A 19,513-nucleotide genomic window follows, 5' to 3' on the forward strand; every position below is an offset into this window, starting at 1 on the left:
CAATGGACCAAAACAAACAAAACAAAACAAACTCACATTGTTTAAAGAGGAGGCCTAGACAGAAGTCAAAAGCAAGAAGGAATTGGAGGGAAGCTGGCCCTTGAAAGAAGGGAACTACTTTGGAAAACATTCACATTTATTAAACTTTGTACTGTGGGCATTCCCTAAACTGCAAGAAGTCAACCATAATGAATTGAGAAGTCAGAGCATGGAGTTCAGATCTACCAGGGCAGCTAGAAAATGAAGGGAAAAATCTAGGAAAGGGGTAGAGGGAAAGCCTCTAAATCTGAGTATGAATATACCACTCAAATCTTTGGCTCCCATTAGTGCTTGGAAGTGCCAAGATTTACAGTGTAAAACAATAGCTATAAAACTAAAAGGAGCTCTGAGATCTCAACTTCTGCCCACTGCAAGAAAGACAGTTTGGTACTTAATTAGACTGCCTACTACAACTAAAAAGAACATTCTGTAGAAAACAGAATCAGAGTCCCTATAATGTTTCATTAAGAATATGCAGTACACCTAGTAGGCTCACAAAGAGACAGGAAAATGTCAATACTCCTGAACCTAAAATGTTCAAGATGTTGGAACTAGCAGACAAGGCTTGAAATGATCTACTAAATCTAGGTTTTCAAATGTTAAGAAAAATATATCATAATAAAGAGGTAGGGAAAGTAGGCCAAAAAAATAAGTTTAATGCAAGAATAAAATAAAAATTCTGTAACTGAAAAGTAAAATATCTGAAATGAAATTTCCTTGAAAGTCTTAAAAAGCAAACTGGAGAGAGCAGAAAGGATGGATCAGTGAAATTGAAGGTAGATTATGTTCAGAAGATAATCTGTCTACAGATAAATAGTCTATCAATATAAATTACTCACTCTGAAGATTAAAGGGAATCAAAATTGAAACAACAACAATATAACCTCAGAGGCTCATGGGACAATATCCAATGGTATAAAATATATGTAAGGGCATCCATCCAGTAACATACCTGTAAATATTTTGAACATTCCTAAAACCCACTGGACTTTCTGTAAGTGTGGCAAATACCAACAAAATGACACATACAAGCAGGGCAAGGATTCTCTGTATGCCTGGAAAGTGATATTATGACCCCAAGTACACTGGTTATAGTGGGCAAGAGGATTTTCTGGAAAAAGACTAAAACTACAAAGAAGATTGTGCTGAGACTTGAATGTATTCAACCCAACTGTAAATCTAAGAGAATGCTGGCTACTAAAAGACTCAAACATTTGATTTGGAAGGAGAAAAGAAAAAAGAAAATCCAAATGACCCAAGTCTAAGTTTCATCTTTTATTAGGAAGACAATATAATTTTTAGTTTACTTCAAGATACACACACAATTTGGTTTACCATGTATAGGTGGGTAAGGGGTGTGGGGAGGAGCATTCCAGAGTAGGTAAGAGAAAAATAAGACAGGAGAATATGGGGGGAGGGGAAGTGGTCAAAAACTCCCCTAAACTGGGAAATAAAACAAACTTGCAGATCAAAAAAACTCATCAAATTGCAATCAGGATAATTACAAAGAAAACCATACCTAGGCATATTGTAATCCAACTTCTGAAAACTAAAGATAAGCAGATATCCTCAAAGTAGCCAGAGAGAAAACATAAATGACATGCACGAGATATTACAGTTCCCATCAATGAGAATGATAGCTGGTGTCTCTTCAAAGGAGGCTAGACAAAGAAAAGAAGTTTAAACTGTTAAAAGAAGACTTATTTTACCCTGAATCCTATGCCCAGCAAAAATCACCTTCAAAATGAGGGCAAAATAAAGATATTTTCAGATAAGTTGGAACTATAAGAATTTATTACAGCAGATCGGCAATTCAAGGAATAGTAAATCATGTTGTTAAAATTTAGGAAAAATGGGGATCCCTGGGTGGCGCAGCGGTTTAGTGCCTGCCTTTGGCCCAGGGCGCGATCCTGGATACCCGGGATAGAATCCCACTTCGGGCTCCCGGTGCATGGAGCCTGCTTCTCCCTCTGCCTGTGTCTCTGCCTCTCTCTCTCTGTGTGTGTGACTATCAAAAATAAATAAAAAAAAAAAGAAAGAAAAAAAATTTAGGAAAAATAATAGATTAAAATTTAGGATTACAGAAACTAATGCAGATCACCATAAATCATAAATATATTTGTAGGTATTAAAAATCTGTGTATTCTTCTCTTAACTTAAAAGACACGTGACTACTTAAATGAACAATTTTAACACTTAAACACTAATGTATAGTGCTGTATCATAGATGTGTATCATACAGCATATCCTAGGTGTGCTATGTATGTTAACATCCCCAAGGATGAATGGGCAAATAGAACAATGATGTTTTAAGTTTTACATAGATATCTAAGAGATAACTCTAATAGGCTGTGATAGATTAGGCTGTGCATATTGTAGTCTCTAGGGCAACTATCAAAAACATATAGCTAAAGTACATACATAGCTAAAAAGCCAATAATGGGGATCCCTGGGTGGCTCAGCAGTTTAGCGCGTGCCTTCAGCCCAGGGCATGATCCTGGAGTCCCGGGATCAAGTCCCACATCAGGCTCCTTGCATGGAGCCTGCTTCTCCCTCTGTCTGTGTCTCTGCCTCTCTCTCTCTCTCTCTCTCTCTGTGTGTGTCTCATGAATAAAACTTTTAAAAATAAATAAATAAATAAACCTTTAAATAACAAAATAAATAAATAATACCTTTAAAAATAAATAAACAAACAAACAAATAAATAAATAGCCAATAAAATGGACTACTAAAATTGTTAGCCTAAAAATAGTCAGGAAAGAATACGCAAACTGTAAATAAATATATAAGCCAGCTAGTCTGAACTAATGGAAACAGAAATGATACACTTAAATCTACCTTATCAATAATTACATTAAACAAAAATGGACTGAATACTCCAGTTAACGGTGAAAAAATACTGATTGTATATAAGAAGAACTACATGCTGCCTACAAATGATGCCATTTAAATTAAAATAGACAATTTAAAAGTAAAAGAATGAAAAGTGATTTACTATGCATATAAACATAATAAAGCTGGAGTGACTATATTAATAGCAAACAAAATGGGATTCAAGCCAAGGAGTACAAGAGAGAAGAAGAATATTTCATAGTAATAAAACTGGTAGTTTTCTAGGAAGACATCATAAATTTATGTGCCTATTAAAAGGCCTTCAAAAAACATCAAGCAAAATTTAAAGACCTAAAGGGAAAAATAGACAAATCCTAAATACTCATTAGTAACTTTAACGTTCCTCTTTGTGTGACTTACAGAGCAATCAAATCAAAGTCAGAAGAGCATAGAAAATCTGAGCATTAATCACTTTGACCTAGATAACATTACAGAGCACTACATTAACTGTAAACTGCACATTCAAGAGCACATAGAATGTTAAAAAAAAAAAAAAAGAATGTTCAAAAAAGTATATATTGGGCCATGAAAGAACATTTTCTCATCAAGTTTTAAAAGATGGATGTATTTAAAAAGTGTTCTCCGGGATCCCTGGGTGGCGCAGTGGTTTGGCGCCTGCCTTTGGCCCAGGGCACGATCCTGGAGACCCGGAATCGAATCCCACGTCGGGCTCCCGGTGCATGGAGCCTGCTTCTCCCTCTGCCTATGTCTCTGCCTCTCTCTCTCTCTCTGTGACTATCATAAATAAATAAATAAATAAAAATTAAAAAAAAATTCAAAAAGTCTTCTCTGGCCACAGAATTAAATTAGAAATCAGTAAAAGATATTTATTTATCTTATTTATTTATTTATTTATTTATTTATTTATTTATTTATTTAAATTTTTAAGTAGTTTACATACAGTGTAACCTTGGTTTCTGGAGTAGAATTCATTTTTTTAAATTTTTATTTATTTATTTATTTATGATAGTCACACACAGAGACTAGAATTCTACTGGAGTAGAATTCAGGGATTCATCACTTATATACAACACCCAGTGCTCATGACAAGTGCCTTTCTTAATACCCATCCCCCATCTAGCCCATCCCCCACTCACCTCCCTCTCTCAACCCTGTTTGCTCTCTATTATGAGTCTCTTATGGCTTGTTTTCTTCCCTCTTTTATTTTATTTTTTTAATTTCCCCCTTTCCCATATGTTTATCTGTTTTCTTTCTTAAATTCCACATGAGTGAAATCATATATTTTGTCTTTCTCGGACTTATTTTACTTAGCATAATACACTTAGCTCCATCCATGCACTTGCAAAATGGCAAGATTTCTTTTGATGGCTGAGAAAAATTCCACTGTACACCACATCTTCTTTATACATTTACCAGTCAAAAGCCCTCTATACTTGAAAATTAAACATACACATAGAAATAATCCATGGATGAAAGGAGTTACAGAGAAACTAAAAAGTATTTCAAAATATCAAGATTTGTTGAATGTAGCTAAAGCAGTGGTTAGTGAGACACCTGTGACCTCAAATGCTTATATAGAAAGGAAGTTAATTTATGATCAACAATCTGTTTCCATTCTAAAAAGCTAGGCAATATAAATCCAACACAAGTAGAAGAAAGGAAATGCTATAGGTAAGAACACATAGAAAAAGTTAAAGCCCAAAGCAAGTTCTTGGAAAAGTTAAAACTGATTAACTCCTCACGAAATGACTGAAAAAAGAGAGAAGGCACAATTATAACCTGAGGAATGAGAGAAAATGTCACTACAAACCCTATAGCTATTAGGATAACAAGAATACAGTGTTACTTAAAAAAAAAAAAAAAAAGTCAAAGTGCAGAGAAACTACTGTAGACTTCCTTTGTGTAAGAAAGGAGAAATAAAACTTACATAAATCTCATTTGCACAAAAAGAAACATAGAAAAGATAAACCAGAAATGAAAGAGATTAGTTACCTACAGTGTAGGTCCAAGATGGAAGGGAATGGGGGATGGGAACTGGATAAAATGGATGGCAGAGGTAGGAGGAATGATTCATTCTAAGTATAATTTTTTGTATAGTCCTGACTTGTAAAACCATATTATTTTTAATATACTTATAAATAAAATCAACAAAGATGGGAGGAGGACAAGGTAGGATAAAAACAGCAACAAATGAACCGGTCATTCAAAAGAATAACAATCACACTGAAGAAAAATGAACTATCCCCAATTAACTTTTGAATACTTTATTTCATTCTATACCCTCAAGCTAAAAACAAGAACAGTAAACAAATGTTAAACTCTAGGACAGATATATTTTTCAGCTTTCACAATACTATATTTGCTTAATTTAGCATTAAATACTAATAAATACTAAAGTTACGTATACTGTAGTATTGAGGAAGTAAGTGTTTTTTGGATAATGAGAATCAGTGTTCTCAATGTCAAGGAAGTTAACTAGGAAAATGGAAGCAGCTTCCCCATAGAATGAATCCTGTGGAATTGGAAGTATCTATATGAACTCAGTTTTCAATATAGATGCGGCTATGCCTACGTATCTACATACATACACATACACACGTATCTCCTTAAGTTTACAAGCAATGGCATCCAGTAGCAAAGAACAGGTCATGTCCAGATTATAGTTTGTAAATACCATTCACAACTGTAGGACCCTGGAGAAAGGGCTGACTCTAGGGCTGCAGAGGCAAAGTATAGGAATCTGGAAATTACCAAAGTTCAAAAGTGCTGAAAGAAAAATTAGTATATATCAAAGACATAGAAACAAGTTGATAGGGACTTTTCCCAGCCAAATCTGAGAAAATGTGAGCAAAACCAGGAAGTTATAGTGCTTGTTAGCATAGAAAGGACTATCCACACATAAATTAATGTGAAAAATCAATGGGGGAGATGCAAAAATACTCTAATTATAGTACAATTTCAACTAAAATGTAGAGGGGATGATGGGACCCAAAACTACGATTGGGTAATTGCCATAGTAATAACAGTTCCAGGCTAGAATCACTGATTGGTGCTAAAACTAACAGGTGGATATTTAATAAAAAGCGAAATATTCTCAGAATCTCAACATATTATTTCACTTCTTTACAAAAGGAAAAGTAGTAATTTTTTGGTGGAGAAAATTTGTAGACACCCACAAAGCCAAGTGATCAAAGTTGGCAGAACCATGAAGGATTCCAGTAGATTCTGCATGCCTATTGATTTGATTTGCTGAAAAGGATACATCATTTGAGACATTTCTTACAAAAACTTTTAACCAAAATCTAGTAACAAGAAAAATATTTTTTGAAGAGAGAAACTGAGTCATTCTACAAAAACATGAAGGTCACAAAAGACAAAGGTTAAGGCACTATTCCAGATTAAAGGAGATTTTAGTCTTCAGAGATTTGACAACTAGTGAAATATGTAATCTTGGATTAGGATTTGTAACAGAATTTGGGTTTGGGAATTTTTATGCCTTTTTCTGTAAAAAATATTTAGTGAAATAGTTGGTCTACATAGAGATAATAGTACTGTATCAACATTCATTTTCTGATTTTGAAAATTGCATTGTGGTTATAAGAGAGAAGATCCTTGTTTTTTAAGAAATACATACTGATTTGTTTAGGGATAAGTGGCTATCATATCTGTAACTTAGTGCACAGTACTGAACTCAGGAAAATATTTATACTTATGTTATAAATATTTATGTTACATCTTATAAGTATGCATGTATAAAAATGAGGGAAAGAGAAAACAAAGCAAATGTGTTAAAATTTTAACATTTGGGGAACTGAGCGAATGTTATGCAGTTATTATCTGCATTATTTTTGCGACTTTCATTTAAATCTGAAATTACCTCAAATTAAAAAGTTAAAAAAAGCTAATAAAGGAACAGGAAAAATTATGCAAATCCAAGAACAAAAAAGCAATAGACCAATTCCTTGAAAAATCAGAACTGATAAAACACACACAAACTAAATAGATGAAGACTCTTTAGTCTAGTAATAACATTATTAAAAACTTTCTCCAAAGAAAAATTCTATGCCCAGATTATCGAACTAGTGAATACTATCAAACATTTAAGCACAAGGGACGCCTGGGACTCAGCAGTTGAGCATCTGCCTTCACCTCAGGGCGTGATTCCACATGAAGCCTACTTATCCTCCCTCTGCCCTGTGTCTCTGCCTCTCTGTGTCTCTCATGAATAAATAAATAAAATCTTAAAAAAACAAACAAACATTTAAGCACAAAATGATACCAACATTACACAAATTTGTTTATAAAATTTCCTTTTCAACTTGATATACTTTCTTTAAAAAAAAAATCAAAGCCATTAAAGAAAAAAAAATACTGCCAGTTAGCATCTCTTATGAACATAGATGAAAATATCCTTCACAGAATACTATCAAATTGATGCCTTGTCTGTAGGAAATGACACTAAAATATTTAAGGGTAAATAGGCATGCTGTCCACAAATTACCCTGGAATTGTTAAAAAAAAAATGTATATCCCTATCACCATGTAGAGAGATTAATGAAGCAAATAGTGCAAAATGCGAACTGGTGAATGTGGATAATGAGCATACAGGAATTTCTTGTACTGTTCTTGCAACTCTTATGCAAATTGAAATTGTATTGATCTAAATGTTATAAAAAATCTATTTGCTGTCATGGCTTAATATGTATTTTACTTACCCGTGTCAAAGGTTTCTTTGGAAAAAACAGGTTTCTTTGGGAATATGGAATACTACATAAATACAGCCTAATTAAACATACACTATAAATTTTTAAATTAAAATCTATTAACATTATATCATAAGATATATCAGTCTCCTCTCTAGACTTATTTCATACTCCATTTGGCTCCTTAGAATAAAGTCTTGATCTTGAGAAATAGCAGCTAAGGGCAGTTATGGTGTTGGCCACCATCTTATCACTCATTAATTACTGTACTATTCTCCCTTCTAAATATTCCTAGTAATTCTCTCTCCTGCCAGTCTCTGTGGCCATAGCTGACACTGTACTCTGGAGGCCATCCTGAGTTAATTCCTAATTGCCTCTCATCCAGCTTCACCGTCAAACCATTCTTCACGCAGCCAAATAAATTATCTTTTACTCTATTAAATTCCATGCCTCCTTGGATGAAATCTAACAGTAACTCAACATTATCTATAGGATCCCTGCCTCCTTTGAACAAGAGCTCTTAGGATTCAACCCTGTTACTATTCAAGTCTACCCACCCCAGTACGCAGAATTCTAAGATGACCCATTGGAACTTATACCTTCTATGACCTTCTTCCCTTGAGTATGGGCAGGAACTTTCTTCCAACCCCAGAAGATGGCAAACGTAGGGAGACATCACTCCTGTGATTAGGCTACATTACATGGTAAAGCTGAGGAGATTTTGTAGTTCAAAGTAAACGCCCAAACTGTTGATTATGAGTTCATCAAGAGGGAGACCATCCTAGGTGGACCTCGTCATCAGGCAGGAGCCCTTTCGAAGGCTGGGAAATCCTAGTAGGGAGGTCCTCTTCCTCCCTGGAAGAATCAGTGACGGTGTGAACTGCCTAGGGGCGAAGCCACCTGGCAAAGAACTGTGGGGGACCTCTGGGAGCCAAGAAGAGCTACTGGCTGACCATCACCAAGAAAGTGGGAACCTCAGTCTTAGAATCACATGCAACTGAATTTTGCCAGCAACCTTATGAGTTCGGAAGAGGACTCAAGCCTCAGAGGAGTGCGTCGAAGCTGGATGACCTGGAATTCAGGCTTGGGAGAGCCTGGGCCAATGAGCCAGATAAGCCAAACCTGTGATGATAGCCAGGCATTGTACACGCTGTTTGTGGTAACTCGGCACACCGCGTTAGAAAACTAACATACCTGCCAAAGACCATCTGTGCCTTTTTCTCAACCATGCTATGCCAAATTTTTCTCAACCATGCTATGCCAAACACCCTCATATCTCAAGATTTTTAAATATGCTTGAAAAGACGTCTTTTCATCCTGCCACCTCTAAGTTGGATGTAGTTATAGCTCTACCTCTGCTACCCATTTTTTATCCCTATACCATATTATAATATTGGTTGAAACATTTGTCTTTCCTACTAGACTAGCTCCTTGATGGCAGAGATAGGGTTTCATCTTGATATTTCCCTAGTGATTGGCTTATAGGAGATTTTCAATACCTCTTAGTTGAAATGGCTCGGGGGGGGGGGGGGGGGGCGGGGCAGGAAACCTCTTAAGCACTTTCATTTTTGTCATTTTTTTTCCTATGGAATAAAGAAGTAGGTATGGGATTTTTAAAATTCTTTTATTCCATACAAAACAAACACATTAAGAAACATGCATGAATTCACATGGAAGTTTCTAAATCCAATACAGTAATCAATAACCTTAATTCTCGGTCCATAGCTACAAATGCTACTATGGTTACTGTAACACTTAATTTTTCTCCAAAAGGAACTATGAAGGCTGCCAGCAAATTCACTAATCACAGGATGAGTCCAGAGATGGTCTGTGACTGCTGACATTTCACAAAAGCCTTATTAGTATGCTTGAGTACCAGCAAAGCAACTGAATAAACGAGCTGCACTTCTAAGGATAACCAGGAATCCAGCACACTTAAAGAGATCCTCAAAAGAGTGGGAATGGATTTAAGAAGCAGAATCTCAATTTTGAGAAGGAGCAACATAATAGGAAGAATAGGATGCATGCCACTGAATGCATCTATCCTCAACTAATTCCACTTCCTGGGTTACACACGGCAGTGTTTCTCCGATGTTCCCCCCTCACCAGTACAGATCTTGTTCTCAGCAGGAAATACTGGCACTTAGGACTCAATTAGATACCATAGTTATGCTCACCCTATGTAAATGATTACAAATGTGTGAAAAAGAAACAACTGTAATTTGGACATAAAGAAACCACTATGTTTTTAGTGAAAATTAGACATTTTAGACTTAATTTTTTTTTCTTTCATGATTGGTAGGATAATAGAGCAGAATGACATTTATGGAGAGGCAATTTGGCAGGATTAAACAAAATGGCATTGAAAATCCTTTTTACTCTGCTATTTCACTTCTAGCAACCCATTATTTTGAAATACTAACAAAATGTTTTTCATCCATAAATTACATCAGCATGCCACCTTTACACAATCTATGTATAATCAGATTATGCATGAAGGGTTTGATCCAGCAGCCCCAGCTCATCAACCATGCTCAATATCTTAATTACATAAAAATCACCAAAAAAATTAATCTGTCAAATTCCTATTGCTTCTAATGGCATCATCACCATCATTTTTAATTATCATCTCAGGAACAAATCAGTCTGTTCTTTTCCTAAGATACTTCATTATCACAGCCATGTTCTTCTTTCATTATCTATGTGTGTACACTTTCTAATACCATGGTACAAAGAGTTGGTGCTAAGGGCTTTTCTGTAGTTCAGTCTACAGAGAAACATTATAAGCTGCAGTGACTAGATTATAGCAAACATTATGAGAACCTACAAAATCTTTAGGGAGATCATCAAAAGAACGTACACATTCTCTCATGAGTCTAGTAAATAACAGAGTTCTTAAATACTACAGTATGTTGCCTCCCTTATCTAGATGTTACTTGAAAGGCCACACGCACATTTATTTTCAGATCTAGACTTACCATATTGAAGCCTCTCCTACATCCCCCTCCTGCCAGTCTTTCATTATTGTGGACTCTCATTTTTCTATTTCCCCATTTTTATGATTAAAAAGTCTTTCCTTTTGCATCAAGGGAAAGCAGGAATCTTTTAGCTGAGAGAAACAAGAGCAATGAAAGGGAAATAATGGACAGACCAATTTTTCTATGAGTTATCTTTCAGTTCTATAATTCCTTTAGTTCAATTGAAATCTTATGGACTCAGTCAATATGGTGAACATTCATTTATTCTTTTAATACATTTATTGTAATAAACACTATCAGAGACTGGGAAAACCACACTGTAAAGAATGCCACGGGCTTGCCAGTAACATAGTGGTAGCAACTGCAAATAACCACGAAGCGATGATACAGTGATAAACGCTGTAATAAGGGATCTTTAGGTGTGGGTAAGGAAGGTGGTGAAGAGTTCAGGGATGGTTTCCTAATCTAAACTGAGAACCAACTATGTACAATAGTTTTCTTCAAAACCCAGAGACCACTATGTAGACAACTGTTTGCCCCTTATTTAGGAGACTCAAATTATTGTTCTTATGTCTTCCCTGCCCCTCCTTTCCTTGACCCTCACTTACCAGCTTTCTCTTGTGAGGGGGAATGTGTCTAACCCTAGTTACAACTTGCTATATTTAGTTTCCTGTGGGTAATGAAATCAAATGACTAATGTTCTTAAAATTATGTAATTCTAAAAAAAAAAAAAGGGAGTTGTAAGGAGAAAACTTTTGGGGGGGCTATTTGACAACTTTTGTTTTTTAAGTATTAGTTATTTTTTTTAAATTTGTGTTTTCACTAACCCACAAGTAAGATCACTGACCCACAAGTAAGTAAGGGTTTACATTTTCTTTTCTTTTTAGAATAGGTGGAGAAACTGAGGAAAGCAATTAGACATCATTAGAATATTTTTATGTAAAAAAATAAAAATTGCAGTCACAGTTATCTTTTTTAAAGATTTTATTTATTTATTCATGACACACACACACACACACACACACGCACACACACACACACACACACAGGGGGAAAGAGAGAATGGCAGAGACCTAGAGAAGCAGGCTCCACTGCAAGGAGCCCGATGGAGGGCCTCGATCCTGGACCCCGGGATCACAACCTGAGCCAAAGGCAGACGCTCAACTGCTGAGCCACCCAGGCGTCCCCACAGTTACTTTTCTTAAGGAAAATATTCCTTACACATAATCCCTAGTATAATGTTCTATACTCATGCCTAATGGAAATATTATTAACTCAGTTAATGTGTAAGTTAATGCCAAGAAGAAAAGAAAAAATCTCATAGGACTCTTACACTGAAGGTAGAATTTTGTTTTTAAGGAGAAGAGAGACATCTACACGGCCACTCATAGTGGTAATTTTCACCAAGAAGAGAGCAAGAAAGAATGGAAACAGCAAAAAGGAATGAATAGGAACAGGACAAAGCCTTCCTTGACTATATCATACATAGCATGCATTTGAGTTTGGAAAATAGTCACTCTGGGGACATTTTTTATTGTTTTTGGCTTTAATTCAACTCAATATAGGATTTATATTTCCTATGTCTTCTACTACATTAATTACTTGGTTATAAGTAATTTGATAAAATTGTCCAGGATTCCTTCAGTCACTGAAAAGAAAATGAAAATGTGGTTTATTCAATCATTATATGCTTTGATTAAAAAAATACAATAAAATTAGTGAGGTAGCAAGAATTTTAACTACATATTTCATGTAATATTTTGAAAATACAGGACATACAAAGACAACACAAAATTTACAAATTGGTACAAATTAATTGTCTTAAAGTTCTATATAACTCTAGCTTTTTAATACATTTTTAAAGAAATAGATTACAAGATCCACTAGTTTGTTTTGTTTTTAATTGGGTTCAAAACTCTTCTAGACTTCCTGTCAGATTGGCCCCAGGGAAGTTCTAGGTAAACTCTTGCCCTTGTGCAATAATTCTGCTCAACTATTTTAATGGTAGTATAATCAAGGGGAGAATTGAAAAATTGTGGGGGTTATTACAATGCAATGCCATACAGTAGGTGAAAAAGTAATAAACAGGTATAAATATGAATATCAGGAAAAGATACTTTAGAGGAAAAAAAGCAAGTTGCAAAACAAGCATGGGCCCATTTTTATAAAAGTCAAAATAAAACTAGCTAATTAGTCATACTTGTGCAAGGATGTTTTTAAGTTAACTTCATCAAGAGATGATACCTTACATAATACCAAAATAGAAAGTAAAAAGTTATATATCAATAAAACACAGATTTATTAAGTATATTACATATATTTCTAGGTCTTATTTTCATTCTCTGTTTCCATTACCTCTTGTGGCTGATCTTTATTATTATTTTTAGGAGGCAGTTTCTAGCTTATCCTTCTGGGATTTCATCTTATAAACAAAAGGCAGCATACGCTATCAATCTATTTTTCTACTATATCAGTAAGGTTCTCCAGAGAAACAAAACCTATAGGATATATACAATTGGCAGCCCAGAAAGTTAAGTCAGAGTTGATGCTGCAGTTTTAAATCTGAAATCTGTAAGGCAGGCCAGCAGGCAGGAAATTCAGGACGGAACTCTATGTTACCATCCAGAGGTGTAATTCCTTCTCCAGGAAGCCTGACTTTGAAGGCCTTCAACTGATTATCCTCTATAATGTGGGTGAGCCTCATCCAATCAGATTTGCTTAAAGCCAACTGACTCGGGATGCCTGGATGGCTCAGGACATGATCCTGGGGTCATGGGATTGAGTCTTACATCAGTCTCTCCACAGGGAGCCTGCTTCTCCCTCTGCCTATGTCTCTGCCTTTCTGTGTCTCTCATGAATAAATAAAATCTTAAAAAAAAAAAAAAGCCAACTGATTGTAAATGTTGCCACATCTATAAAATGCTTTCAGAGCAGTATCTAGAGTATTTGACCCCACAACTGGGTACCATAGCCTAGCCAAGGGGACACGACACATCAGATTAACTATCACATTTACCTACCTACCTACTGTTCTTGTTTTTCCATTTGACAATAGAGCTTGGGGAGGACTCTCTATTTGTATGTCAACATTTTTCTCCCTTTATTTTTTGTATGGTATAACTATTGTATAGATATACCATTTATTCAATCAGATCTCTATTAGTGGATGATTTTTTATTTTGTAGATATTGTACAATAAAAAATCTTACCTATACGTTCACATTTGTTCTACCATATTGGGGGGGTGTTAATTGCCAGGATTGGGGTTAATATATAATATTCTAGTATATTACCAAATTCCCCTTCCATGGGGGTTTGACTTTTTAGTACCCTGTCCAGCAGTGAAAAGGGGATGTTTTGGCATATTCCCAACCAAACAAGCAAACAAAACTCTCTTGTTAAACATTTATACTTTTTTCCAATTTCATAAATAAAAATGAGATCTTACGGAAACAACAAAAGCTGATAGAGAAGAGTAAGGAACTCACCAAGCCCGGCTCCAGGCCCAAACCATCTTCCACTAACAGAGGGCCAGGAACTCACTCAAGTCAAGGATTCTACACTACCACCATTGGATGGAAGGAAACGTGCTCTTGAGCAAGACTCTCTAATACAGAGCAGAGTGTAGCAACCTTGGAGGGAGAAACAGCCTCACTCCTGAGGTTCAAACACACAAGGCCTAAGACAGAGCTGGAAGAGAAAAAGCCTGGTGTTCTACACAAGGCCTATATGGAGTAACAAGCAACATCAGTCTACACCACTCTGTAGGTAAGGCTTTTTCAGGGGATTTGGTCAGATTCACTGGAACAACATGGATCTCAAAATAGGAATCAGGAACCGGTGGCAGTCGTGTGACTGTTTGCTAAAGAATTGTTTCCAAATATCTGATGTAAGATGAATTCTTCCAATGGAAGAAGAAAGTGGGCTTGGGGTTTTCTTCTGAAAGCTACAATTCTCTAAATGGAGAATTGTATACTTCTATAGTGACCTGCACATTCTGATGTGACAGGTCTTTCTTTCACTAGATGCCCAGTGAATGATGAGGATGGACTGGGGTAGAGGAATAGGTGGAGGTAACCAGGTTCAAGGTTGGCAGGTAAGACCAACCCTGTTGATTTGGTGGAAAAACAGAGTTTTAAGAAGTGGCACTCTTGACCACCTTCTCACAATCTTAACTCTTAAAGTGCTTTAACTGTAACTGTGCTGTAGCATCTGGTTATCATTCTGTGGTCAAGTTATCTGTCAACAGTATGGGACTTAAAAATTGAGAAGAAACACTAACAATATTGCTTGAGGGAAGACCCCAGTTTTTTGTTACCATTTTTATGACTCTCCGATCATTGCTTAAGGATAGTCATAAATGGTCAGCAGCTCCATACTCAGTACACAGTGACACATTCACCCTTCCCCCCATGTGCCCACCATCAAGTTTGACAGAGAGCCCCTGACACGGCTATGGTGAACTGAACTTCATGGATGCTCTTTAGTTATGCCCTAGAGACACATTGGATGTCCTGATCTTTGAGTAGAGAGGATGAAGTTACCCCCAAAACTCACCAGCTGGAAAGCTGTGCCTTAGAGTTGAATTCAATTTTATACTGAGAAAAGAATTGATGTGCTTTTTTTTTATACTGAGATATGTGGAACAAAATTCATACTTGTCACACATAAGTGAGTTTTAAGTATACGTTAGGGAATAATTCAGTAACAAAACCATAACTTCCCAACTTTTTTCAAATCTTCTCTTTACAAGAGTTTTATTTGAACAATTAAATACATATTTGATTTCACAGAAAGGTTTTCAGCAGAAATGAGGACAATTTGTCTCATATATGTCATGACAATTACATTTCTGACTTGGCCAACAAATCGTTCAACTTAGAGACCTGGAGGGACTGAATGATCTTTAAAGGTCCCTGGAATACAAATACTGACACCTTTACAAGTATATTTCATTGCCGAACATGGCAAGGTTTGTTTTTTGGTTCTGGGTTTTTTTTTTCTTTCACCAAATGCTGAAGATAGACTCTGAATTGATATAGTCCTTTTTAGTAGACATTATTCCACCAATGCTTTCTATTTAAGAAGTCCACTGAAGAGTGATAGTTACACCAGTTTAAGGAGGGCTGGCAAGAGAAAGAAATCCAATAACCCAACTGCCATGAAAAATTAATCTAAATGTTAATACTTCCACATCCCAGACCCCTATGGGTCTGGGTTTGAAAGAATGGAAGCAGGCAGAATGCTATCGGGGGAATTGCTACTGCTAGACTGACAGCACCTAAGGAAACACTGTACAATCTCTTTCATGATAGGATAAAATCCAATTAGAACCTGGCCACACAAGTAATGCCTTTCAAGTAAATCAATGCATGACCTTTCCTGATGCCTATACTCAAAACTCCAGCAGGAAAGTTACCACCTAGGAGCTGGATAAACAGTATTCCTCCCTTAATCTGTGTTAGATATGATAATAGTCACTAGACAGTTATCATAACCAACCACACGTGGACTTTTTAGGGCACTTTACCATTTACAAACCAGTTTCTAGCTCTCTCTCTCACACACACACATCCCACAAAATTTTATTTCCATACTTCAAAAAATATGCAGTTTAGATTGTGGGTAGAACAGATGAATATCCTTGAAACAATTAAGTGAAAACACACATTTAAAATATAACATTACAGTTTTAAGTTAAATGCTTGTTGTCTTCCAGAAATTGTTTTCCTTACAGGTTAAATTGCACCAAAAATATATATACGTAAAACAGGTACCCTCTGCTGGGAGGCAGTAGGGATACAGTAATTAGCTTTAAACAAAAAAAACTTATCCTGTTCTCATACTTTGCTTAGAAAGACAGATGTTAATCAAAATAACCCTACTAATGAATGCACAAAAGAACTGGGATGAGTCCCCTTAAAACTTTGGTTGTATTTGAGCATGTAAGAGAAGAACCTGACCTAATTAATAGATGTGAGCAAAGCTTTCCTAAGTACACCTGAGTAAGAAAAAAAAAAAGTATGTCCATTCCCTCTTCCAATTTAACCCTCTCAACAACAGAATGAGGTCATATGATTATTCCCTATTTCAGTATTAAGGAAATGGAGGCTTAGAAGTAAGTAATTCAAAGTGCTGCGAAGAAGACAGACCCAAACCCAGGACTCTGACTCCAGATTTTATCTGCAATATCCATGCACGGTGGCAGTATTTCTCAAAGGGTAATCCCGGGACAGGCAACATCAGCCTCACCTGGGAACTTGTTAGAGATGCAAATTCTCCATTCCCACCAGTCCTACTGAATTAGAAACTCTGGGGGTGGTGCCCAGCCATCTGTGTTTAACAAACCTTCCAGAGGATGCTGATGCATGCACAGGTTTGAGAGCCATTGTACTACAGTATTGCAAGGGAGAAAGGGTTTTAAGGGCTATAATAATTTTTAAAAGTCTCCTAAAATGTTGACTCCATCCTCACTTGACTTCAGCCCCCTTTATATTAATGAGTCAATCTCTTCCAAACCATTCTGCCCCTCATTACTATACTTTTATTGACCCGAATGTATACCTCTTCCCTGAACAATGCTGCCTCCCGAAAGAAACAAATTCCCTGTTAGATACTATCTATAAAACTAAAGTTGTAGTTATGTTAAAGAAGCTTTCTGGAATACATAAAACACCATCAACAAACTGCCAGAGGAAGGAAAGGCATTGTAGATTAAACCGTGGCCATGGTCTTAGTTCTAAAATCAATCTCCGTATTAACCAGCAGTCGTTAAGAAACAAAACTTATATATACAATGGGTTAACTACTTCAGATTGGAATTTAAGAAATTTTAACCAACACGTGTTATAGGAAATTGAATTTGACTTTAGCTGCATAATATTCCAAATGCCCTGTGATAGTTAGCCTACTAATCTGTAAAACTCACCATGTGTGTGTGAATGTAGCACACACACTACACCACCTCCTGAGTGGGTTCCCTTCTTAACAGAGGGTGTGCTACTATTCTCCCCTACAGCTGTGGAAAGGGCCAGAATCTGCCAATGGTAGATTCTGGTAGACTCACCCTAATGCAAGGTCTCATTTCTTGTGAGCACACTTTCTTCCTCTCTTTCTTTTTTTAAGACTTATTTTTTTAATGTCTTTTTTTAAATTTTATTTATTTATGATAGTCACACACAGAGAGAAAGAGAGAGAGGCAGAGACATAGACAGAGGGAGAAGCAGGCTCCAAGCAGGGAGCCCGACGTGGGATTCGATCCCGGGTCTCCAGGATCGCGCCCTGGGCCAAAGGCAGGCGCTAAACCGCTGTGCCACCCAGGGATCCCTCTTCCTCTCTTTCAACTCTGTGTGAAGCATTAGGCTCTGATTCCTTCCAGTTTTGCTCATCTTGGGCATTGTGGTTATCTTCTCAAGGTGTTTTTCCCTTCTTATGCTTCCCTTCTTTTAAGGTATCCCAACCTCTCCCCATAACCTACCCGACTTCTTTAAGGGGAGCGCATGTGACTCAGGCATAACCCAATCAGCATACTCCCATCTCTGACCAATCAAATCAGACCAATAAGTAGTGAGGCACAGTTTGCTGGAACATTGAGGGAAGGAGCTTCCTTGTTCTTATAGAGAAGGCATCTTAAAGAGACCCTTTCCCTCACTGGATCTGGATGAAGGCGGCTGCAGTCCCAGAAATTGTTGGCAGCCGATTTTCCCCCCGGGGGTGGGATGTGGGGGATAGGGAGAAACGACTGGTGTGGCTGAGAGCAAAGGGGAGTGATTAAGTGATATAGACAGGTACTTGATGGTATCACTGAAATGCTGAATCAAACTACCCTTGAAATTCACTTAATCTCTAGATTTGCCAGTTATTTGAACCAATAGATCTCCTTTATTGTTTAAGTCAATTTCAACTAACTTTTTTCTTATTTGTAGCCCTAATGCATCCTAAATGCTATTGATCATTCCATTAAGCAGGGCAATTTGGCAATGTTCAAAAGCCTTAAAAAATATATGTATTTGAGCCATATTCTCTGAGCCAGCAGTTCCTCTTCTAGGAATTTATCCTAATAGTTGAAAATCTATAAAGATTTATAAGCATAAGCTTCACAATATTTCTTAGAATAGAATACCTAAAATGAATTTCTAATGTGCAGCTAATCAAGTATATTGGAGTATAAGGATACTTCTGAACACAATGAAGCCCTGGAAGCTGATAAATAAGGTAGCTATATATATTGGACAGTGAAAGCTGTGCCTTGTGTAGTAGTAAAAATACCGCAGGTGATAGACAGCATTTTATTAATCCATTTTATTCAACACAATCCAATAATAATGCTAATGCCTTTGAGCTTTAAATATCAAGAGCTTTGTACACATTTTGCAGAGCTTTTTCATCCTGGTTCCACCAAAACTACCTAGAATACACACACACACACAGGTACACACACAAAACAAGCCAGGGCTGCATAGTTAACTCAGGCTCTCTAGGGAGAGGAGACACATGCAGAATTTTTAAAAGATCTTGGGTGATTTTAATGCATTGGTAAGACTGAAAAATCATAGTATTGTCTTTTACCCTCAAGACAATGCTTTATTTGTACCACCTTCCTTGTACGATTGAAGAAATCTTAGAAAGGTTAAGTACTTCACCTCCTATAACATAAAAGACTCTACCCAGGGCTGTCTAACTTTAAAAATCATCTTGACAAAGGGCACCTGGGTGGCTCAGTGGTTGAGAATCTGCCTCCATCCCAGATCCTGATCCTAGGATCAAGTCCCACATCAGGCTTCCCCGCAGGGAGCCTGCTTCTCTCTCTGCCTAGGTCTCTGCCTCTCTGTGTGTTTCTCATGAATAAATAAATAAATAAATAAATAAATAAATAAATAAATAAATAAATTCGAAAAAAAAAAATCTTGACAATGATATCAGATTGTCTTTCACTGACCA

At 36.6% G+C, this 19,513-nt stretch overlaps 1 protein-coding gene across 31 annotated transcripts in view; it reads right to left on the bottom strand.

Annotated features, from left to right (window-relative positions):
• LOC144312780 (uncharacterized) overlaps positions 1–19,513 on the bottom strand; it is a 740,032-nt gene that overhangs the window by 138,060 nt on the left and 582,459 nt on the right. For 3 of the 31 annotated variants that reach the window (XR_013378378.1, XR_013378365.1, XR_013378387.1), the window contains exon 1: positions 8,195–8,526. The exons of 6 other annotated variants lie outside the window; for them this stretch is intronic. The gene's annotated coding sequence lies outside the window, so the exon portion shown is untranslated. Of the gene's footprint in view, positions 1–1,558; positions 1,701–7,607; positions 8,143–8,194; positions 8,549–19,513 lie in introns of those variants that run through there. 22 more of the 31 variants (XR_013378372.1, XR_013378370.1, XR_013378364.1 and 19 more) reach the window with 16 other exon arrangements.

The sequence above is a fragment of the Canis aureus genome, chromosome 4, assembly GCF_053574225.1.
Source record: "Canis aureus isolate CA01 chromosome 4, VMU_Caureus_v.1.0, whole genome shotgun sequence".
NCBI classification, from domain to species: domain Eukaryota; kingdom Metazoa; phylum Chordata; class Mammalia; order Carnivora; family Canidae; genus Canis; species Canis aureus.